The sequence below is a fragment of the Aedes albopictus genome, chromosome 3 (assembly GCF_035046485.1).
Source record: "Aedes albopictus strain Foshan chromosome 3, AalbF5, whole genome shotgun sequence".
Classification (NCBI taxonomy): Eukaryota; Metazoa; Arthropoda; class Insecta; order Diptera; family Culicidae; genus Aedes; species Aedes albopictus.
The window spans coordinates 338,092,727-338,116,777 of record NC_085138.1 but is presented as its reverse complement, the minus strand read 5'-3'; the positions used below and the strand labels follow the sequence as shown (position 1 = coordinate 338,116,777).

General features: G+C 37.5%; 1 protein-coding gene across 2 annotated transcripts in view; it reads left to right on the top strand.

Moving 5' to 3' along the window:
- Positions 1–1,890: 1,890 nt before the first annotated feature.
- The window catches only part of LOC109412774 (tachykinin-like peptides receptor 99D), a 670,157-nt gene continuing 647,996 nt past the window's right edge, over positions 1,891–24,051 (top strand). For both annotated transcript variants that reach the window (XM_029865175.2, XM_029865174.2), the window contains exons 1-2: positions 1,891–3,184; positions 20,655–21,239. The gene's annotated coding sequence lies outside the window, so the exon portion shown is untranslated. The remainder of the gene's footprint in view (positions 3,185–20,654; positions 21,240–24,051) is intronic.

Here is a 24,051-nt window from a genome sequence, read left to right as displayed (position 1 = left end):
TTCCAAGAGGAATCGATGAAGGAATTCTAGGAAAAAGCCAGGAGGAATCCTCTAAGGAAGTCCCTGAAGGAAGTCTAGGAGGATTTCTCGAAGAAATTACAGAAGAAATCCCTGCAGGGATTCCAGGGGAATGATTTCCAGGCAGAGGAAATCCTTGAGGAATTATTGTGGAAACTCTATGAAAGATCCCTCAAGGATATCCTGGAGATATGGCTGATTATAATCCTAAGGGAATTATTGAAGCAACTCCTACAAGATTCCCTGAAGGAACTCCTGTAGGAATTCCTGAATGAGCTTCTGGAGAAATCTCTGATGTAACTCCTAAAAGTATCTGAAAGGACCCCAGGAGCGGTCCTTTGAAGAACTTCTGGAAGAATTCCTAAAGGAACTTCTCGAACAATCCCCTAAGGATATCTTGAAGAAATCTTGGTAGGAACTCTTATATAGGAACCGCTGAATAATTTTCTGTAATGATTTCCGAAGGAACTTCTGTAGGAATCCCTGAAGAAATTCAGCAGGAATCTCTGAAGAAACATCTGCAAAAATCCCTGAAACTTCTGGAGGAATCTCTGATGGAAGTCCTGGAAAGAACTGCTGTAGGAATTTCTAATGGTGCTTCAGAAGGAATCCCTGCAGGAACTCCTACTCTAATTTCTAAAGACCTCCTGCAGGAATTCGTGAAGAAACTTCTCACGGGATTCTTTATGGGTCTTCAGGTGGCATTTATGAATCCTCCTGAAAGAATATTTAAAAGGGACTTCTGGAAGGATACCGGAGCATACTCCCGTTGAAATAGCTTAGGGAACTTCTGAAGGAATTCCTAATGAACACATGGAGGCATCCTTGAATCCTCCTGGAGCTATTAGGGAGACCCCTGAGTGAACTCCAGAGATCCCCGAAGGAACTTTTGGAGCAATCCTTGAAGAACTCCTGAAAGAATCTCTGCAATTTTTTCTTGAGGCATCCCGAAGTAATTCCAAGAGGAATCCTGAAGGAATTTCTGGATGGATTATTGAACAAATTTCAGGAATTTCTGATGGATCTCCTGGAGGAATCTCTGAGGAAACGCCTGGACTACATCCTAGAGAAACTCCTGAAGGAACTTCTGAAGGAATCCATGAACTCCCAGACTAATCTCTGAAGGGCCTCCTATGATAATTCCTGATGGATCTTCTGTATAAATCTCTGATGTATTTCTAGTAGACATCCCTGAGCTCTCCTGAAATAGTTTTTGAAGGTACTCCTGCCGAAATATTCCTGAAAGATCTTCTGAAAAAAAAAAAATCATCCTGGAGGCATCCCTGGAGATTTTTCTGGTGGAATCCCAGGTGGATCCCCAGGAGGCATAACTGAATCCTTCTCGAAGATTATCTGAAGAAATTTCTGGAAAGGTCAAGAGTGTGAATGTGTGTTCTAAGAGTTAAGAAATCATTTATTGTAATCAAAGTCTTATGATAGTGTTCGTGAGATTTGTTTTATCTCAACTTTATATAAATTTAATTTTGTTCGTGCACTGATCACCGGCGCGAAAAATGAAAATCGGCGGCGTGACAAACAGTGGCGTACCTACCTCGGTCGGCGTCGGCGTGGAACAAAAAGTGTCGGCGGCGGCGTGGCGCGGCGGCGCACAGGTCTAAACCTCGCATCGGATGAGGAACTTATTTTATTGTAATAACGATTTTGGGCCTAGTACTAACAATTCTTAACCAGTAAATCAGTAAATCAGTAACAAAGCATTTTCAACAGTGTAATTTCCCACATGGCTTGGTCAGCCAAAGCAAAATCAAGAAATTGACATCAGTAAATCATGCCTCCCCCCATATACGAAACGACACGTGTGGGAACAGCAACAAGTGGTCGATAATCTTCATGCACTCGCATTTTCTTACTCTCGGTCGGTCGCCAATTGAGAAAACCTACATTGAACTACACGTGCGTTCTGGCCTCCAGCGTTAGTCATTCATTAATTTCACGCGAGAGCAACAACAAACCTCCCCTATCGCCGGGAAGGTGAGCATGCGCTTTTTCCATCCCGGAATAACTAACCGGCAGCTGGATACCGTGTGGTGTGTATGCCAGTTGCCAGAACTCCAGAACTTTTGGCGCGCGATTTGGAACGGCGATGTCGACGACGGATCATCACCGCACCACGGCCGTCGTTCACTTCGCGAGATATCACCAGTCACCGTGAAGCGCACCAACGGGAAGGATGCTGACTGACTGACTGCCGCGGATTACATCTCAGTTTCGATTCATCGGAGTCGTTGTTGAATGCTAGACGGTTGAGCTTGGATCTCCTCCGGATTCAGTCTGCATCTTGACGCGACGCGAAACGGACGCGATTTCGGGAAGATTGCTCCTTTGGGGGTCCTTTGTCCGCGGAGTGGAACCCTTGCGGCCTGTTAGTGGAAGACTAGTTTGGGTTGGATCTTGTGCTGTTGCAGCTGTTTGTGAGACGCAACCCGTATTTGGAGATTGATGGCTTAATCCGATACGATTATTGTGTGACCATGTGGCCGGGTGTTTTTGCCGTTGTTGGGGCTATTGTCGGGGGATTTGCGATGTAAAGATAATTGCGCGCTCGTTTCATCGTACGCCGCCGTGTTTTGTCGTAGTCGTCGCAGTCGTCGTCGCCTGGGATGGATGAAGACGGGGTCACAATCACAGATGACCCTTAATCTGGAGTGATTGGGGGCGCTCTATTGTGGAGTGATTTAGCTTGTGCGCTTGTTGAAAGTGCCCAGATAGTTTTGTCGCAGGGGATTTTGCGGTAACACACAAACGGCGGCAGGGGTGTTTATCGCGTGCCGGGTGCTCGTAGAAGGAAAGCGAGGAAGAAGTATGTGATTACATGTAAATGATATAACGTGCCGGCGATACCGTTGCAGAGCTTCCTCGACGTAATTGTAGTGCGTTTGATGTGGTCTGTCAGGAGATTATCAACGAATCGTAGCAATTGAAGAATTATAGTTTTAATTGTGAGAAACCAAAGGAGAATTCCGGGAGCAAAAGAAGAAATACAATTACAACTGCAAATACATGTGATTTGTGTATATGTATCGATTTAGAAGTGATAGTGTATTTAGCGTAGAGTAGAAAGAAAATTAGATAAAAATGTTTATGTGGATTAGGTAAAGTTCATAACTCAAAAAAGTATTGAATCAGGATCAACTAACTTTTACAAGTAAGTTTGACTGGATATTTTGAATACTTTGAATAATAATTCATGATATTTTTACGTACCTTCCTGGTATCCCTTGGTTGACTTTTTGTTAATACAGCGAGTACCTTTTTTAAATTCTATTATCTATTACAAAAACTCTACAAGGTTTTTTTTTTTTGGAAAATTATCCCAAAATTTGCTAAGATGATTATTCTAGGATTCTCTTAGAAATTTCATTCAAAATCGTTCAGTAGTATCTTGTGAAGTCCTCAAGATATCTTAAAAAAATCTCAAAAATCTTTTGTGTGACTCAAAAAAAAACCAGAATGTATCTCAGAGAAATGCTTGAAAAATTATCCATTTTTGTTTCCTAAAGCCCATCAGTTTCTCCAAGACTTCTTCGTGTATTTATATACAGTTTATATGTACATTTCATTGTTGGGATGTTAATTCTAAAAAAAAAAAAAACAGTTTTAATGTTCCGTTAGGAATTCAAAGAAAAAGTTTATGAGAGCTAGAATTCTAACCCTTAAATTACTTGTGATAATTTTCCGGATATATTTCAAAAGCTACTAGAGAAAACACCCATATCCGCCTAGCGTCCTATTTGTAGGACAGTACTTTTGAACTGAATATCTTGAGAATATCACAGCATTTCAGTTCACTGTCTTTGAACATTGTTGTTATTCTGAAGATCCATACTTCGTACACGGTGTCTATGGTAGAAGATTATTATTAGAAAAAAATCGGCGTCCCCAAGTCACCCATTAAACGGAAGCTAAGGGTATATTCTTTAATTTGGTGCTTAGAGTTAAATGTTCCATCGGGAGTTATTTTCCCATACAAATTTAGGCTAAAAAGTACCCAAAAATAATTTTTTTTGAAAATTTGTTCTAGAAATCAGGAAAAAAATAAAAATTGTTCTAGACCCCTTGATGGAACATTTCGCTTTCAGCCTCAAATGAAAAGGGCACCCTTAGCTTTCATTTGATGGCTTTGCTATACTGATTTTTCCGATAATATTTTTTGTCAAACGATGCTGAAAAGATTATATACATTGTTGGACAAAACAATAAGACCACCGATCCCATTTCATACAAAACAGCCAAGTTTAACGACTACTTGGTTTCTAGTAAACCGATTTGGCTAAAATTTAGGCAGCCGACATGGAATTTCGACTGGATTGATGTTATATCTGGTGATGGGAATGGTGTATAAAGCTGAAATTTTGGCTTACGTAAAACCAACATTGTAGTAATCAGTCAAAATTTCAGCTCCGTACATTTCGGATAATCGATTCTGGTTCACGTATAACACTAGAAATTTGTATTCTCGGCAGAACATTCTTTTGGTAATTCCGCAGGAAAGCACCTTTCACGCCTTTATTGAAAATTTCATTGGCAATTATTTTGGAATTTTCTTCGGCAGTTCTGTTAGGCGTTTATTTGACTTTTTTATTTCATTCGAAATGTTTTCTCGGGAGTTCCTTTGCCAATTTTTTAAATAGTGTTTCAAGCATTGTTTTGTTAATGTCAGCAATTTTATTGATATTTGCATTTTAAAATTCTCCAATTACTCTTCAGGCAATTTCTTTGGGAATTCCATTAGTGAAGCCTTTGGTAATTCATTCGACAATGACTCTGGGAACTTCCTCAATTTTTTTTGGAAATGTCTTCGGCAAGTAATTCTACTTTTTCTTGGGATTTTCGTCGATTTTTTGGACTTTCATTATCTATGCTATTCAGTATTCCTTCGTGAAGTCTATTGGAAATACTTTTATAAATCGCTTCTATAATTGTAATGATAATTCTTTAGACGATTTCTACAGTATTTATGTAAGGAATTCCTGCAGCAGATGATTTCGGACTATCTTCGGCAATTCCGAAGATACTTGCATTGATAAATTTATTTGGGAATTTCTTCAGCAGTTCTATTGGAAATTTAGGAAACTTCGAACATTACTTTGGGAACTTGTTCAGTAATTCCTTTGGAAATCCATTCGCCAAATTTCTTAGAGATTTCCTTCGGGAATTTATTTGAAAAAAAAAAATCTTAGGCAGTTCTTCAAAAATTCTGTCACGCTGATTCTAAGGCGATTACTTTTGGAATTCTTCTTAAGTTTCTTCAGAAATTCCCTAGATGATTCCGGAAAATTCTATTAGAATTTCTTCGATTTTATTGTGAATGTTTGTGGAAATTTTATATAAATGCTTTTGGCAACTACTTTGAAAGTTTTAAGGTAATTTTGATGTTTTTTTTCGGCAATTGATTTGGGAATTTGTCAGGAAGGTTTTCGTGAATTTCATAGCATTTTCTTTGAGCAAGTCCAGATGAGAATTTCTGAATTTTCAGTTCAGCAATTTACGGAAGCAATATATATGAGTACAATTAAATCAATGGATAGCCAAAGTAATCACGTTAAAATTGCCTGAGAAAATTGCATAATAACTGAAAAATAAATTGCTGAAATGATTTCAGAAGAATAGTCATTGAAATTATAGAAATAAAAAAAAAAAGAAAATGCTTATTAAAGACTACCACAGAAATTAAAAAAAAAAACAACCATGCCGAAGGAACCCTCGAATAAATGACTAAACTGTGGTCTAGCGAATACGGAGTCGTGCCTTCAAATCCCACCAAAACGCGATTTTTTTCACAAATTAATCTCTCAATTTGTCAATTAGCAACATTCGGTGCCTTCTAATCAATAAGTTTTTCCCGTTCATTCCTATAGGATTTCATTAGAGGTTTGTCTAGTAATACCTCCTAGGATTTCACTGGAAATTCCAATTATTCTCGAAATTCGTTAAGAAATACCTACAGAGATTTCTATTGGGATTCCTTCATTGGAATTCTTTGAAGAAGGCCAAGAGGAGTTACGGGAGTAATACCATGATGAATTTCTAGAGTAATCCATGATTAAAAACTCTAAAAGAATTCTTGGTTGAGTCTGTGAAAAAATCAAAGGCATTTCTGGAAGTATTATAGGTTGATTTCCTTGAAATCTCAGCAAGAATGTCTGGAGAAATCCCCAGAGGGATTCCTTCAGGTATCTCAGTAAGAAATTCTGGAGGAGACATAGGATGCATGCCTGAAACATTAGAAGCAGCAGGAATCGCTTATGAAATACCAGAAGGAGTTTCTGGATGAAGGTAAAGAGGAGTGCCTGGAGGAATCCAATGAGAAATGTTTAGAGGAATCCCAGGAAAAAAAAACCCTTTATGATTTCTACGAAGAAACACCGAAGATACTTCTGCAAGGCTCCTAGGAAGATTTCCTTGAATAATCCCAGTAAATTTTTGAAGGAATCCCTGTAGAAATTCTTAGAAGAATTCGAAGATGTGAAGCGGACCTGGTGTGATGGTTAGAACACATGACTATCACGCCGAGGACCTGGGATCGAATCCCACTCCCGATAAAACTCACAAAATGTGGGTTCTTCCATCGGAAGGAAAGTAAAGCGTGGGTCCCGAGATAAACTAGCCTTAGGCTAAAAATCCCGTTAATAAAGATAAAAAAAAACGGTGATGTATTATAGTAAGAATTTCTGGAGGAGTCCTAGGAGAAATTACTGGAAGAATTACAGCAGAAATAGCTTGAGAAATCTAGCTGAAATTCCTGGAGGAAGGCCAATAGGAGTTTCTTGTAGAAAATCCATGAGAAAATTCATGAGAAAATTATGAGAGAGTCCTTGGATAAAATATTTTGAATAAAAATTCCTGGAGGAATCACCGGAAAGCTTCTGAAGACATCACAGTAAAACCTCAGGAGGTATTCTTAGAAGGATTCTGAGATGAATCATTGTAGAAATTTCAGCAGAAACCCTAGGAGGAATTGCTGGAGAAAAATATACAAGAATTTCTAGAGAAACCCCATCAGGAATGCCTGGGGGAATCTAAAGAAAAAATCCTTGGAAAACCTAGAGAAGCCCGTGCAAGAACCGGTAGAGGTATTCTGGAAAAATATGTTAAAAAAGACAATAACACCAGGCTAAAAGGAGTTTCTGAAGGAATTCCATGATAAAATCTCTAGAGGAATTGCTGGATGAGTCCTTGGAGAAATCCCTGGTAGAACAATCAAAGGAATTTCTGCAAGAATTTCAGAAGATTACTTGATACGTTCTCAGCAAAAAAGCCAGGAGAAAGCTCTAGAAGAATCCGTAGCATAATTTCAGAAGTATCACAATTGGAATTTCTGGAGGAAGAATAGCTGGAAGAACCCCAGGAATTGCTTGAGAAATCCCAGCTGGAATATCTGAAGGAATGACTAGAATTTCGGTAGGTATCATAGAAGTAATTTTTAGAGAAATTCTTGAATCAGGAATGTCGGGGGTATCCTAAGTTCATCTAAAAATGCCTGGAGGAATACCTTCAGCTCTCCTTGAAATAATCGGTAGAAGTGTACTGGAGGAATTCCTAATGGAATCGCAGGAGGAAATTCTGGGGAAATTACAGGAGGAATCCCAACTAACAAAATTAATTTTATAATGCTTTAGAACAATTCTTCAACAGCTATTCTTTAAAACCACACATAAACCAAATTACTCTACATAACTGCGTCAACACAATCATAAACCCACCATAAGACGAAAGAGGCCCATCCTATGATAGTCTTGGAGAACTGATTATAAGATTATCTTAAAACCTGTTGTACTTCACAAGTTGTCCTCTAGGCGAATTGGTATCTAAGCGTAGAGCTCTTCGAGTGCACCATAAAATGATAATAAAATTGACTGCATCTGACAGCTTCTGTGGCTGCTGCAGCTTTTATGTTGGAGGAAAAATAAATTAACTCGGGAAAAAACTTCATGAATATCAATGATACAACATTATAATCGGGATAAGTTTCTAACATGAAATGGGAATAATTCCGCAGTGTAACAAGGTTGGCAACTGACAAGCAAAATTTATCGTATATATGTTGCAAGATACTTCCAAAAATTGCAACGCGCTTCGATAATAATGCGATAGGAGAATCTTTAAAATGATTATTTCAAGCCACGAGAGCATTATTCATGAGTTTTCTCAACATGGCTTCCGATAAAATCCACGGAGACGTCATTTTTTTTTGCTGGTTTTAATCAACATCACCATAGGATCATCTTAAATTCCTTTCAAGCGAATTACAAGAATTTCAAGAATTACAAGCGTAACTCAAGAGTACTCAGATTAATAACGTTCTCCATCAAAAACACCAAAAAAGCGGCTTAAATTTATTTCAACTTTACCAAGAGTATGAAGTATTACTCAAGAGTACTCCGATTTATGACGTTCTTGATGCGGATTTATGCAAACTCCATCGAGAACGTCATAAATCTTGTAGTAAATTGTAAACAAACAAAATAATTTCATCGCACCGTGGTGGATTATGTGGGCCGACAATTAAAACTTGGCTCCCCCGTCTGATGAATTCCATCAGCAGCCCGGTACCGCTGGCCACCGGGAGCATTTGTCCGTTCCGGTGCAGTGCTGTGCCAAGTTCTTCCGGTCTGCGTTTCCAACATGTAAGTAATTGTTTATCACTGTCTGTAATCCGATGAATTTACCGATTGCACAGAAAATGACGTCCAATGATCAGACCTACACACCAAATTTTTTGAAACGCTTCCAGCACAAAAAAAATCAGCAAAATAAATTGCTGAATTTCAGCAAAATTTTTGCTGAATTTCAGCACAACGTTGCTGATCAACTGTCAAAATTGCTGGATGGTTCAGCAAGTTGAAAATAATTGCTGATATTCAGTAAATTCGCATTGCTGAATGAAATCAGCACAAAAAAATCAGCAAAGTTTGCTGAATACCAGTAAACAAAATTTGCAGTGTACCTCCTCTTGGATGCTGAAATCGAAGGAATTTGGCGATGCGCCGCTTCAGGGTCAGGTTTCGGAACCGATACGATAGTGGATCGACGAAAATCGGAATCTGGTGCTGAAGTTTTTTTTCTTTTTGCCAAACTTTTCTCACTCGAGAACAGTTACTCTTGCTCAAGAGTGATTGAAAATTGAAGATAACTACGAGAGTCTCTTGAAACTGACATTAAGGTCAATAGTTCTTATTGGTGTTAGTGGTTTTATGCACATATTCGCAAATATTCTTGGAGATAGTCTTAAAACCACATATTGATGAAGTATAGTTGTGCTCAGAAGAAGTCATGATAAGAATAATTAGACTATGCGCAGCTGTGATAAAGCTATCATAAAAACAAATAAAACCAAATAGAATCAAGATTGTTACTTGGGATGCCAGGAGAAATCCCTAGAAGTGTTTCCTGAAGGAGTTCTAAAGGGAATTGCTTGAAGAATTCCAGCTGGAATTCATGGAGGAATCAATAAAATTTCTTGGGGAAATCCTTTGTGGAATTTCTGGAGGATAAATCTTTGAAGAAATCTCGGGAAGAATCACCGAAGGGATTTTTAGAAAAATCCCAGGGAGATTTTCCGGAATAATTTCCAGAAGAATTCCCCTAGTAGAATTCCTGAAGTAAGAATTTTTGGAAGAGTTCTAAGAGAAATTGCTGGAAGAATCTCAGCAGGAGTTGCCTGAGGAATCCTAGCCACAATTCCCGAAGGAAGGCCAATTTAACCTCCTGGAGGAATTCCATGAGAGATTTCTGGAAGAATCTCTGAATAAAATCTCTGAAAGAATTCCTGGAAAAATCACCGGAGAAATTGCTGGATCAATCTCTGCAGAAATTCCTTGTATGTATCCTAAGGGGAGTCAATTGAAAAAAAAAATCGGGAGGAATCCATAAAGAAGGCCTAGAGAAATCACTGTATAAATAGACAGAGGTATTTCTGGAGAAATCCATTGAGAAGTCTGTTCATTGTTCTTATCAATATCCAAAACGCGTACAACAGGTATATAAGTAATTCCAGGTGTGCTTAAGTTTTGTTCAAATGTGCCATTAATAAATATTGAAATTATTGTGTGAGGTATTAAATTTAAGGTGTCTGTCAAGGAAAAATTCTAGGGGGTGACAAATTTGTTCTAGGGGGTGCCAAGCACCCCCTGGAACCCCCTAGCTACGCCAATGGTATCCAAGGAGATTGCGGCACACATGGAGAAACATGGCTGTTTATGTTTACGCTATCCATGTTAGGGGTCATTCAAATATGACGACCATCGTTCCACGGGGAGGGTGGGTATCACTTCATGTGTTGAGTATACGATAAAAGTGAACAGTGGAGGGAAAAGGAGTCGGAAATGCCCGGAAAATGATGGACGTAAATTTTGAATGTTTTCATGAAGTGGCATCTAACCCCACGGCAGACGGCCTTTTTGCACCACCTCTGTTTTTCGAACCAGTTTTCAAAATCGCTGAAAATCAATGAAAATGCACTGTTCAGTGATTATTTTTTGCTGAAATATAAAGCTAATATTGTCTAGTTGCTGTTACCACTTTGAAAGCCTAAGAAATGAGGCTATTTGTCATTGAAAACGATGAAAGTTTGAAAAATGGCATCTAAACCCACTTTCCCTACTCCCGATGCTGCGCTCCTAGGCGTCGCTCTCGGCCCTAGGCTAGTGGAACTTCAGCGAGGTTCTCTGCCCGCTCAGGTGCGTGATTCAGCACGATCAGCTCACGCCCGCAGCCTTTCGCGTCGCTCTGCGCTCGAACCCGATCGTGGCGTCGGAACGATCGGAACACGATGTTCGATAAGTACCGAGATCAACCACGTGCTCGTGGGTCATTCACAAATTGCAGTGTGAGCAGTGACACGGTTTTTTGACATGGCGTTCGGTATAACTGTTTGATTTCCACCTCTCAGGTGGTTAACGATGGGATCGCTGTGGAATGAGATCCAAAAAAACCAAAGAAAAGCCACGTGATGTTGCAAAGCCACGAAACGATTGACACACACTCTTGATTGAAAACAATACAAATATTTTTCTTTTCATTTTCCTTCCTGCTCCTGCCGTAGCCTGCACTTCTATTCACAATATTCTCGTTATTATCTATAGATTATTCCCTATATTCCCTATCAAGTAAATATTAGAACTGACAAATGATCGACTGTATGGTTTAATTACTGGTTTTCGGCTACGCAGTCTTTATTTAATAACCGATGTTCTACATTTTCCCAACGTTTCGACACTTGGTGTGTGTCTTCCTCAGGGCGTACTATTTTTTTTTAAAATTTAATAGTTGTTTGAAGTGATTGTTTCTTGGAATGTTCATATTAGGTTAAATTTTTGATTGACCACAACTAATAAGTTTAGTTTGTTTTACCTCAACAAAGGACACCTCACAACTCGTGACACTTTATCACTTTTTGAAAACGTTTTAGAACTACAATAAGAAATAGGAACACTTTAAGCTTTTTCCCAGCATGTGCTTCTGCTCTGGATATTTCTTGGTATCACTTTGACATACAACTTAACTGTTTCAGATCAAATCTAGAAATGGACGAGTTTTTAGACTAATGAGAGTAAAGTATACGACCGTTACGTTTGACTACTACGTATACATTTCTTGGTGGAAGTTGATCGTTTTTCCTTTTTTTGTTATCTCGATTATCACAATTCTTAGTCAGTCAGTTCACCACGCTATTCAAATGGAACTGACCCATCATAAATGTGGGTGTTGAGAAACTTTATGTAGTCCTTTCGTGTGGTGTAAGAGAGGCTCAACTGAAAAATAGATTTATTACCAGAAATTCCAACTAACTTATAGAATTCTACTTACAAATTAGTTCTCATTACCCTGCCGGTGCTTCGCATACGAACTCCAGAAAGCCGTGTGAGGTTAGGATCTAGCTACAGTATAATTCATTTAGGGTTTTGCAAATTCATGGACAAATTTTGAATATCTACGTGCCACTAAGTCAAATGTACTACCTAATTCACCTCCTATGCTAGTAGCAGATTCTATGGATGTATTAGCTAAAATATATAGAACAAAGCATATGAGCGACATATGGGAAAATCATTCGTAGAAGCTAGTTTACTCACAGTTCTGTTCAGAAAAAAAAACACACTAAGAGATCATAGGCAACGAGGGCTAGCACTACTTAGCATTAATATTAAGCATAGAGACTGCAATTATCATAATACTTTAATATGAATGTGGCACCAGTTCAACGTGTAGTTATCTTTCACAAAATGACAATCAGTATTTCCATTCTTCATTCCTCCTTATCTGCTACCTAAACGTCATCGCAATAAAGTCCCAATGCAGAGTGCGGCGGCGACGGTCTCAATAACCGTCACAGTGGGTGACCAATAATTGTGCTATGACTGTACCTTTATAAGTTATTAGATCTTAGGTAGATTTTTTATATTAAAAGAAATCACGCCTACATGCAGCCCATCTCAATCCACATTTCTGTCATACGCTTTTGTTCCAACGGGTTACCGATTAGAAACGAAAGCGTTTGCTATAAAAAATAGATGAGTTTTTTATATCGACATTTATAAAAATAGTTATTGTTGGATTTTCCCAACTGTTACAATTGTTCTCACAATTTCTTCAGGGATTTCTGTCGGCATTGCTTCTTAGATTCTATCAGGGGGTTTCGAGGGATTTCTTCCAAGAATCAACCCGCAATTCTTCCAGGGACTTTTCTGGTAGACAAAAAGGCTCTCTCCTATCTAAGCGTGACGTAGTTTTTGAACGAGCTCAAAATCTAGAATCGGAACTTTGATATTTAAACGATGATGAAGAAAATTCTTATGTGCTCGTGAGAATAGAAGATATGACAGAGTCGTTAGTAGATTTTTGAGGAAAAAGTATAACCAGAATTCATGGTCAAACTTTTGGAGGAGTTCCATGTTTTTTTTTAAGAATTTTAGCATAAAAAGGGGAGTTTAAGTTTATATTTCCTAATGAAACCTATGAATTCTGCCTAGAATCTTACCATTCATTTCATTTTATGTTAAGCATGAAAATCTCTTGAAAACTCAACCATATTTTCTTGAAAAAAAAAAGAAATTGGGCAGATGTTTCACCTAACCTAACTAGTCTTCTAATTAAATGAAAAGATCAACCATGCTTGGGGATAGAGCATCCTGAACATTTTCAACTAACTTACAATGCACTGCTAAGATCAAATCGAACCTTGGAATTCCAAAAACTCTTCTTCTTGATTCCGCATAAAATTTTTGCAAGTTCGGGGAACTTCGTGAAAAATTCCTAATATCCTTTTGAACTGCAAATTCGTGTAAGCCGTTTTAAATGATAGTTGAAATGATACAGTCGAGGCTTCAGCAGAAACGGCATTACCTAGTTGACGCGATGAAAAATTCTGTATTTTCGAACCTTTTTCTTAACGTTAAGAATAGGGGTGAGATTGGGTCAAGAGAGGAATTGAGTGCACACAACCATAATAAAAAAAAAATGTATGATTGCGTTGCGTTGCGTTGCGTGGTAACGGAGTAATTCATAGATTGCATACTGAAAGTTGTCATGCTAAAACTTTAATACTCCTATTCCGATTGCTTATGGAATGTTGTTTGGGAAGGAACAGCTATCCAATCAGAGGTTGAAGTAAAAAGACCAAAATCCTTCGGCCGAAACGTCGGGAGAGTAGAATACAATTCGTTCTCGACTTAGGAAGAAACTTCAAAGAATACCAATATGGCTGTCACAATGGCCGACTTAGACCCCTACTCACGTTTTCAAGAGCACAAATCTTAAAAATTCGTAAACAATTGCGCTCGATTTGGAAAAGCTGCCTCTTTTTGCAAGTGAGCAAAGCCAAGAAAATCAAGTGCGGCTTGGTTCGATGTTTCGTTCGTCAGATTTGTGCTTCCTCGAGCAGAAGGGAATAGCAACAGCATAATATAATGTGTTATTTTGGAAAAATAACTGAGTAACGGAAAGAGTTATTTTCATGTTATATACATAACATATCCTGTTCTAAACTTGTCTGTCATAAGCGGCAAAATAACAAAAATTATAACAAAAAAATGGTCCTGGAAGACCTGTTTAATAACATGTTTTGTTAGTTTCAATAACAACTTAATAACAGCGATTTTTTAAAATATTTCAATAACAAATTTTGATATGAATAAGTTATTGATAACAATCTGAAAACAAAATTTGCTTTTTTTCTGTTGCGGATAGGAACTTCTACAAAGTCCCATATGAATTCAATGGGATACGCAACAATAGCATCTATTGTTAAATGTTTCATTCATAATTGGGACGCTATTGTTGTCGCAAGCGATTTATCATCGAAAACAGAGAGAAACAATAGTTTTCGTTTATTTTCCAAACAATTTAAGATGAAAAACTACCGACGTTAAGAAGCCCTTTATTAGGTGGTTCATTATTTATAAGATTAATTTACATTATTACCTCATTGATTGACACATTTATCCAAGTGAATCTAAGTGGGATCGATGTAGTGAAATCAATAAAAATAAAATGTCTAAAAATAATCAATGGAGTTCTTCTTCTTGATGACTTATTTTTTTACATTTTTGTCGAAAAAGTGTTGTTCTTTCTTGAATTCCACCAGTTCATCCAAAATGTTTCATAAAATGGCTATCACTCTATTACACTCTCTATATTCATATTCATACTTCAACTGAAATTGGGACAAGAAAAACAGGTATACTTTTCAAAGTGCTTATACAACAAAAGGCTGATAAGTTGGCTCTGTCACAGTTAAAACGTAATGTCAGAAAGAAGAGGAACTGATGACAAAATAATATTTTCTCTTACAGTTCCTCACGGAATGCTGTGTACAACGAAAATCTCGAATGGTGTAGTTTTGATTGCAAAGCTAGTTATGTTGTAATATTAATAATCAAATGTTTGTACAGTCTCAATGACACAATAATAACTGAACTTGTGCTACAACAAAACATGTTATTGAAATGTAATTTAAAGAAAATATACCAAGAGCACGATCATAACAAAATAAGATTGCCCAACAGAACATGTTATGGAACGGTGATGACTTAATAAGTTAATAATAACAAACCGAGATATAAACAGGTTTTGTGATTCCGTTGTTATTATTTTGATATTTTCCTCTGCTCGGGTCTAAAGTTTGTATACAAAATTGCAATGGGATTACTTGATGTTTCACCTTAAAGACTGAGAAAGTCACCCGAAATATCGATCAAACATTTGGTCGAAACCCTCACGAAACGTAAAAAAGACATGAAAACTTCCATTGCCGGCCACGCCCATCTTCTCCGTTATTAGGATAGGAAAGGATGTGATGATATGACACCTACTATGGTGTATGATTAAAAGAAACATGCGCTAATATATTCATTAGGGTGCCAATGAAAATCGAATTCTCGAATTTCAAAAACGGGTAGTGCTTAAAAGTTTCGTCTCCTCAAAAAAAGTCCCCATGCAAAATTTCAGCTCAATCGGACTTCGCTAAAGGGTGGCCCAAAGCGGTCAAAGTTTGGCTGTTTTGAAACACGAAAAATATCCCAAGGTAGGGATACATGAAAATTTCGAAATCGTAAATTTTTTTTGATGCCAAATGCCTTAAAAGTGCATGAAACGTCGAGATCTGGTGTTATCTCAAAAATTTTTTTTTGGGAAAAAATTGACTTTTTGGACTTAGAAAATTTTTGAGTTGGGATAGTGAAATGAATTTGAAATGGAGGATTTGAATTTAGTTGCTGAAATATTCATAGCAATAGTACTGGAACATGTCTTATATCATCGTTGGCAATCGCTAGCATATTATATATTATATATCGTTAGGGTGGTTCACTTATTTTGCATTAGGGTGGTCCTTTTTAGGTAGAAAACTTTAAAAAATAAGATAATAGTTTTAAAAAATCTCTTATATACCTGTAAGTCATTTTCAATGTTGAATATATATAATATTTCATTAGGGTGGGTCATTTATTTTTAATTAGGGTGGTTCTTTGAGATGGAAATTAAGAACAAAACAATATTTCCAGAAAATTTACCAGTCATACTTTTGTATAGTTTAAAACCATGATGCTTTATTGGCATGTAACACTTTGTTGGGATATTCCTAGACCAACATGTGGAAAGGGCGTAACAACCATTGCGAATTTCTGCTTCTCATGTCCCTGGATTTTTTACCAGTAACAGATAGAGCTAACTCTCCTCTATCTGTTAATTGGAAAAGTTTGCATAATATATTGAGATATGCCCAGAATGGACGAGAAAAGTGAGCGTTTGCAATGGTTGTTCCGCAACACAAATGTTGGACCAGATTTTTATTATGGTTTAAAATAAGGAATAATAAACTGATTTTAAACGTATCCAAATTATGACAGCTTGATAGGCGATGATAATGTGCAACAAAAGTTTTTTTTGTTTATATTTTCTAAAAAGATTCTTGGCCTTGGGCTGCTTCATTTCTGAAAACACAGTTACGTTGCTGGGGAAAGAACAACAGTAGGTTGCTTTCTATCTATCTAAACAAAATATACCTTTGCTACAAGATTACCATATAGCATACCGAATGGGACGAACAAAAACATAGAATAAATTTAACGTTGGATTTAAACACACGATGACAAACTATGAAATGGGATTTGGTAAAACGAAATATTTGGCATAAATCGCTAGTTTAGATGTTAATCGACTAATTTACACTTTGATTGCTTTAAAACATTATTTCCATACTTGATGGCTTGCAGTAAAAAAGCCCAAAATCACATATTTTGCCTTATAAATTGAGGTATAGCTCAAAATCCTGACGTGCTGGAGCAAATCTGAGCCCGGACGCGGATTCAGCGACTCAAAAATTGTCAGAGACACATAAGTTTGCTTTTGAGACAGATCAAAATTTAATTTTTGATTCGCTGTGGTATGTGCTCTCTCTCTTCCGGAATCCTTCTTATTGGAAACTGATATTACACACAGGAATAACAAAAAAGAAAATGAAAATAAAAGTTCAAAAAAAAAATCAGATGTAATTTAGGAACATATTCGATGTAATGTACCAAAAACCTATCAGCATGATTTTGTAAATATCACGAAACCGTTCCCACTCTTTCGTTACGTCCCTTTTACTACAACCAGGCTTGTTCGCACTTAGCGTAAGAAAATTCTGCTCCATTGATTAACACCACCGAAATCATCGTATTTAAAAAAATCTTCCTATGTTACTGATAGAAGGATATTGAAATAATTTAAATGTCTTTTCGAACTGTCAAAAAACCGCACCGCAGTACCACACTGAGCACACGGAGAGAATTTTACTCGGGTGAACGTTCCGTGCGGAACTGCGTTGAGGTTTTTTTTACAGTTCGAAAAGACATTTAAATTATTTCAACATCCTTTCATCAGTTAAGATAGGAAGATTGCATGAATACGATGATTTTGGTGGTGTAAATCAAAAGAGCATAAATTTCATCCGCTCAGTACGGGCATGCTTGGCCATGACTATTACAAAAGTAAACTATATCTGCAAATACCGCATAATGAAAAACTTCCCCATCTTAGGGGTTTAACAAACAGTTTTACTATTCAAACTAAACTCTTCTTCCTCATAGAAACTGCTGAATAAATGTTTACTAGAATTTTCGAATTTAGTCTCACAAAACTTTTCAAGATCTTACAATGAGATGAACCTCTCTAGTAAATAAATCTCTTTGGTAGTCCGTACCACAATATTTAATTCTGTAGATAGAAATCGGTTTTAATCACTATAATGATGCCGTGATTATTGAAATGGAACGAAAGGAGAAAATAATAATTAGAGAATATCCCATTATAGATAAGTCACCGATAGATTCGCAGGAAATCATGGCTTGAAGCTATACGAAAAATATTACCTGGTTGAATTTTCTGGAAGTATTTTTTGATCTTAATTTCCAAAAAAAAACAACCCTAACGGAAAATACAATACAAATACAAATACTATTATCGTTTCATTTATTTATTTTTCTACAAAAACGACCACCCTTATGCAAAATAAGTGAAGCACCAAAAAAAAATCAAAATTTAAAAAAGAAAATAAAAGATTTCATGAATAATTGAGGATACGCCCGGGAGGGACAGGAGAAGCAGAAATTCGCAATGGTTCATCATGGTTTTAAACTATACAAAAATATGACTGGTAAATTTTCTGGAAATATTTTTTGTTCTTAATTTCCATCTCAAAGAACCACCCTAATTAAAAATAAATGAGCCACCCTAATGAAATATTATATATATTCAACATTGAAAATGACTTACAGGTATATAAGAGATTTTTTAATACTATTATCTTATTTTTTAAATTTTTCTACCAAAAAAGGACCACCCTAATGCAAAATAAGTGAACCACCCTAACGATATATGATATATAATATGCTAGCAGTTGCCAACGATGATATAAGACATGTTCCAGTACTATTGCTATGAATATTTCAGCAACTAAATTCAAATCCTCCATTTTAAATTCATTTCACTATCCCAACTCAAAAATTTTCTAAGTCCAAAAAGTCAATTTTTTCCCAAAAAAAAATTTTTGAGATAACACCAGATCTCGACGTTTCATGCACTTTTAAGGCATTTGGCATCAAAAAAAAATTTACGATTTCGAAATTTTCATGTATCCCTACCTTGGGATATTTTTCGTGTTTCAAAACAGCCAAACTTTGACCGCTTTGGGCCACCCTTTAGCGAAGTCCGATTGAGCTGAAATTTTGCATGGGGACTTTTTTTGAGGAGACGAAACTTTTGAGCACTACCCGTTTTTGAAATTCGATGGTCAAATTTTTCCCATACATTCCATTGGCACCCTAATATTCATTAGCTTAACAAGAAGCAGAGAAAGACTTTGTAAAACTATTTTGTATGAGCATGAGCATGAGCATGAGATGGCCGTACAATTCGTAGTTGCTACTCCGTTACTGACCAGAACAGTCAACATTGCACAGGGAACCAAATGGATGAGGCCTGGGTGTAGCTTTCCATCCTCAATGTGCAATTTTGAAGGTTCAAAACTTTATATTGTCAGTACCGGCGCCGGCCACGTCCTTACGGTCATCGGGGAAGGGAAGGAATGTTGGTGTGACATCCGTTGCTACTAGAGACCGTGTGTACCTCCGCATCCCCACGGTTGTCACAGGAAGGAAGTTTGTTACAAAGGAAGGGAAGGGATAGAAAGTTACATAGATCTGGATTCACATTGGTAAATGATGTGAGCTATGCAACCCTTGATATGGTTTAGTCTTCCGCCAGCCGGCTGTCGGAAGAATACAATAATTTTATTGTATGTTTGTGTATTAAATTTAATTGTATACCGGGTATGAATATTTTTTAAACCACGCTTATGTCGGATCCACTCGTAATAACGCACGTTTTAAGCTTATCGTTTCTCAGTCAGAAAATAAACTGTATGCAACTCCGTTTAGTGTTACTGCCAATGCTGAAAAACCAAAACCCGCGCCGTAGCTTTACGAGTAAACTGGACAACTAAACTAGAATCGTTGCTTTTGAGTTTTATCTATGTTCTTGTATTACTTTTTTTCGCGTTCCCGTGTTAATAAGATTGGGGTTAATAAAACCGTTGTACATATTTATTATCCGCGAATGTTCGCAACGCGTAATATAAGTTGAAGGTGTGATGAACAGAAATACATTATCGTAAATGTTCGAAAAAGATATCGAAATTATGGAACTCGGCACGAATAAATCGACGCGAAAAACGTGGTCTACTTGTCACTGTATCGTACGGTAATCTTGACCTTTCTAAAGAAAGAGATACTTCGCCGTTTTGATCGCTGATTGCCTGCTTGTAAATCTGAAATAGAAAAAAGTATTAAATTGTGATACGTTCTCCACTGTTATATTTTTGTAAATTGTTATTTATATATAGTTTAAATTTACCTCCATCCCTCTGAAACAAACAGTATATTAGCAATGAAAAATAAATAGAATAAAATAAATAAATAAATAAATAAATAGTGTAAAAAAGTACACCAAATCTTGATCCTGGAATGTTCCTGCATTTAAATAAACCAGGCTGGAAAATAGCAAGATCAAAACTTGAAATGGTAGATCTTACACCGTAACGCACCATTCCAAGGTGATCTACCCACGTTACGGGTTCTTTGTAAAACTATTTTGTAAAGGAATTACTGCAGATCGAATAAAGATCTCATATAACCCTTGAAAAGCGTTTTGAATTATCACTGTTAATACCGATAATGAAGGTTGAACATTGGGTTCTTTTTTAATTGAATAAGATTTTATACAGTAATGTGTACTGCATAATTGTAGTTCACTTATTATTACTATTATAAAGAAACAATTCAGCATATAATACATGTCTGTTTGTGGCATGCGATTGTCAGTTAGGTTATAAAATGCGTGTGAAATATATTGCACATGTAGGTGTTCTACTGAAAAGCTGTTTCATTGCCATTGGTTGGAATCAGAATAGTTCAATTCCATGAAATTGTCAAACCGTTAAGGTTTAAGTGCATGCCAACCCACCTTCGCATAGCATATATTGAAATCTGCTCCATGTGGGCAGCATCGTGTCAAATAATAATAGCATTTTCATTCATATGTTGTTTATCCTCTTCCTTCCATTCTCTCCCCAACAGATCGGAAAACTGTTTCCGGAAATTAACAACCAATATAGCAGCAACCAACATGTAAGGAAGTCAACCCGATTATTGTACCGGATGCATAATTAACAATAAAATCATTTATTAAATCGATCAAACAAAATTGCAAAAAAAAAAGTGCGGTCCACCCATATCGCAGCAATTTCCGAACAGGTGAAAATTGATACTCAACGAATAATTGTCACAACGATCGTCGTCCGTCGGTTAACAGGAAAGTGATGGTTTCGTCGATGGATTGGTGGTGCAATCAACCGTGCAGAAATCGCCGAAACGTGACGACGACGGCGATGGTGTCAGTGAGCCGATTGTGAATAATTAAATTACAAAGTTTTTTTTTTCCGGCGATCCTGTAATTGGGATTGTGGTGTTACCAGTTTGCGAATGGAGGCGTAGCGGAATTGATACCGCTGATCAATGGATTGAGTTTCGGGGGACCAAAAGCGATTGAAAGCAATGTTCTATAAATAGATTAACAAAAAGTGTGAATCTGTGAATTGAAAAGGTGAGCTGAATAAAAAAAGGCGGAGGACGAGTTTTCCCGTGAACTTTGCAACAATTCGGGTGAGTTGATTACCATTTGACAGTTACTGCTTTTTTCCAGTACACCTACCTCTGGTATATCGTATCGTTTAAAAAAAGTTAAAAGAACTTTTCATTAATTCACCCATCCAAGCAACACACAGGTCATATAAGAGTTAAGGCAGCGCAAGTTTAGGTTGATATAAGTTTCTGTGACTAACTTCTGACACAATGCTAGCAGAGACACAGTACACTATGCCTAGGGAGTCGAGAAAATTTCCTGACCGGAACGGGAAACGAACCCACCATCTTTTGATGGCTTTAACCACTAGGCTAACTGGAGAACCATTATAAAACTTATATTATTATTTTTTTGAATATACGAACCTCTTCGGATAAACTAGAAAGGATTACTTAGCCCAAGTAATATTTTTTAGTCAATTAGGTTAAAAGAAGTTTTAGAACCATCTTAGAATCAAAATGAAAGGCATTTAGTTTTATGACGGTTTTAAGAACCCCTACAAAACTAATTGGCCATCAATTGAATGGAAAAGCAATTTCTATAGCTATGACAAAACCTTGAATATTATCAGAGAAGCTTTCACCAATCTCACTCGACCGACATCCAATCCATAACTCAATTTCGATTGTTCCTGATGACAAACACTTAACTTCTCTCTAACTTCACGATTCAGTGCCCATCGAAAGTGGCCCTTTCCGCGGACAACTATTTTTAACTCTAGGGAGTGTAGGACATATTTTGTCCATTTTTATAGAAGGTGTAAGAACGGAAACCTTTTTGCCTTTCTCGTATACCAAGGTGTACCGAAAGGCTATATGTTCACTCCAAAAACGAAAATTTGATAGAGCCCCCGGAGGGGTCAAGTGTTATATACCAATCGACTCAGCTCGACGAGTTGAGATGATGTCTGTGTGTATGTATGTGTGTGTGTATGTATGTGTGTGCGTGTGTATGTGTGTATGTGTACAAAAAGGTCACCTCATTTTTAAATAGTAAATATGAACCGATTTCAACGACCGATGGTTCATTCGACGGGGTACATTGTCCCATTGTTTCCTATTGAAAATGGTTCAGATCGGTCCAGCCGTTCCGGAGTTATGGCCATTTAGGTGTTCCGGACCGGTACCCCAGGAAGGGGCCAGATATGAAAATGCAACAAACCCATGCATGCGACCCATCAAACCACGGCATTTTCGATTATCTGATGAACAGGATGAAGGAAAATAGTCTCTGACTATATCTGAACCGGTTGTGTTCCGGAACCGGTTCCGGGTGTCCCGCCGGAAGTGGCCAAATAAGAAAGTGAACATAACCTATGCATGCGACACGTCAAATAGCGGATTTTTCGATAACCAGTTGAATGGTTAGCAGGAAAATAGTTTCAGACCATGTTTGAACCGGTAGTTTTCCGGAACCGGTTCCGGATGTCCTGCCGGAAGTGGCCAATTAAAAATGTGTACCAAACCCAGGCATGCGACACATCAAAGAGCGGCTTTTTCGATAACCAGATGAACGGTAAGCAGGAAAATAGTTTCAGACAATGTTTGATCCGATTGTGTTCCGGAACCGGTTCCGGATGTCCTGTCGGAAGTGGCCAATTAAAAAAGTGAACCAAACCCAGGCATGCGACACATCAAAGAGCGGCTTTTTCGATAACCAGATGAACAGTAAGCAGGAAAATAGTTTCAAACCTCGTTTGAACCGGTAGTGTTCCGGAACCGGTTCCGGATGTCCTGCCGGAATTGGGCAATTAAAAAAGTGAACCAAACCCAGGCATGTGACACATAAAACAGCGGCGTTTTCGATAACCAAATGAACGGTAAGCAGAAAAATAGTTTCAGACCATGTTTGAACCGGTTGTATTCCGGAAGCGGTTCCGGATGTCCTGCCGGAAGTGGCCAATTAAAAAAGTGATCCAAACCCAGGCATGCGACGCATCAAACAGCGGCTTTTTCGATAACCAGATGAACGGTAAGCAGGAAAATAGTTTCAGACTATATCTGAACCGGTTGTGTTCCGGAACCGGTTCCAGCTGTCCCGCTGGAAGTGGTCAATTAAAAAAGTGAACCAAGCCCATGCATGTGACACATGGAAGAGCGGGGTTTTTCGATAACCAGATGAACGGTAAGCAAGAAAACAGTTTCATACCGTATCTGAACCGGTTGTGTTCCGGAACCGGTTCCAGGTGTCCCGTCGGAAGTGACCAATTAAAAAACAAAACCAAACCCATGCATGCGAAACATCAAATCATCAAAAATGTTCGTTAACCAGTTACACGGGCAGCAAGAAAATAGTCTCTGACCACACTTAAGATTACCGGCAGTGTTGCAGAATCAGGGTTGGATCCATTGCTGAAATTACGCAGGTGAACAAAATCGGTGCAAGCGATTAATATGTGTAAAAGAACAAAATCTTGATAAAAATTTAAGCGATCTTGTCAAATTACATCATTTTAGATTCCTGAGGCGTCATTTTACAGTAGGATGGATCAACGTTGTATGGAAAAATTTAAATTTTATAGCACCAATCCCTTTCTGCGTCTTAAATTACTGCGAACAATTTTGATGCAACTGGTTGAGTCCTCGCGCTCTGTAACACGGTAGAAATTTGAATGGGCTTTGATAGGGGAAATTTCGCTTGCCTGCACTTTTTTTTGTCAAATTTTACATGAATCTTATAACTAATGATAATAAAATATAAGCTAAAGTGCGCAGAAAAAAAATTGCCGAAATTTCTTGATGATGATCGGCATCCAGTGCTAGTGAAGGTGGTCAAGCAGTCAACTGAGAGATTTGATATTTTTCAGCTCGGCCTATACGTTTAACATAGCGT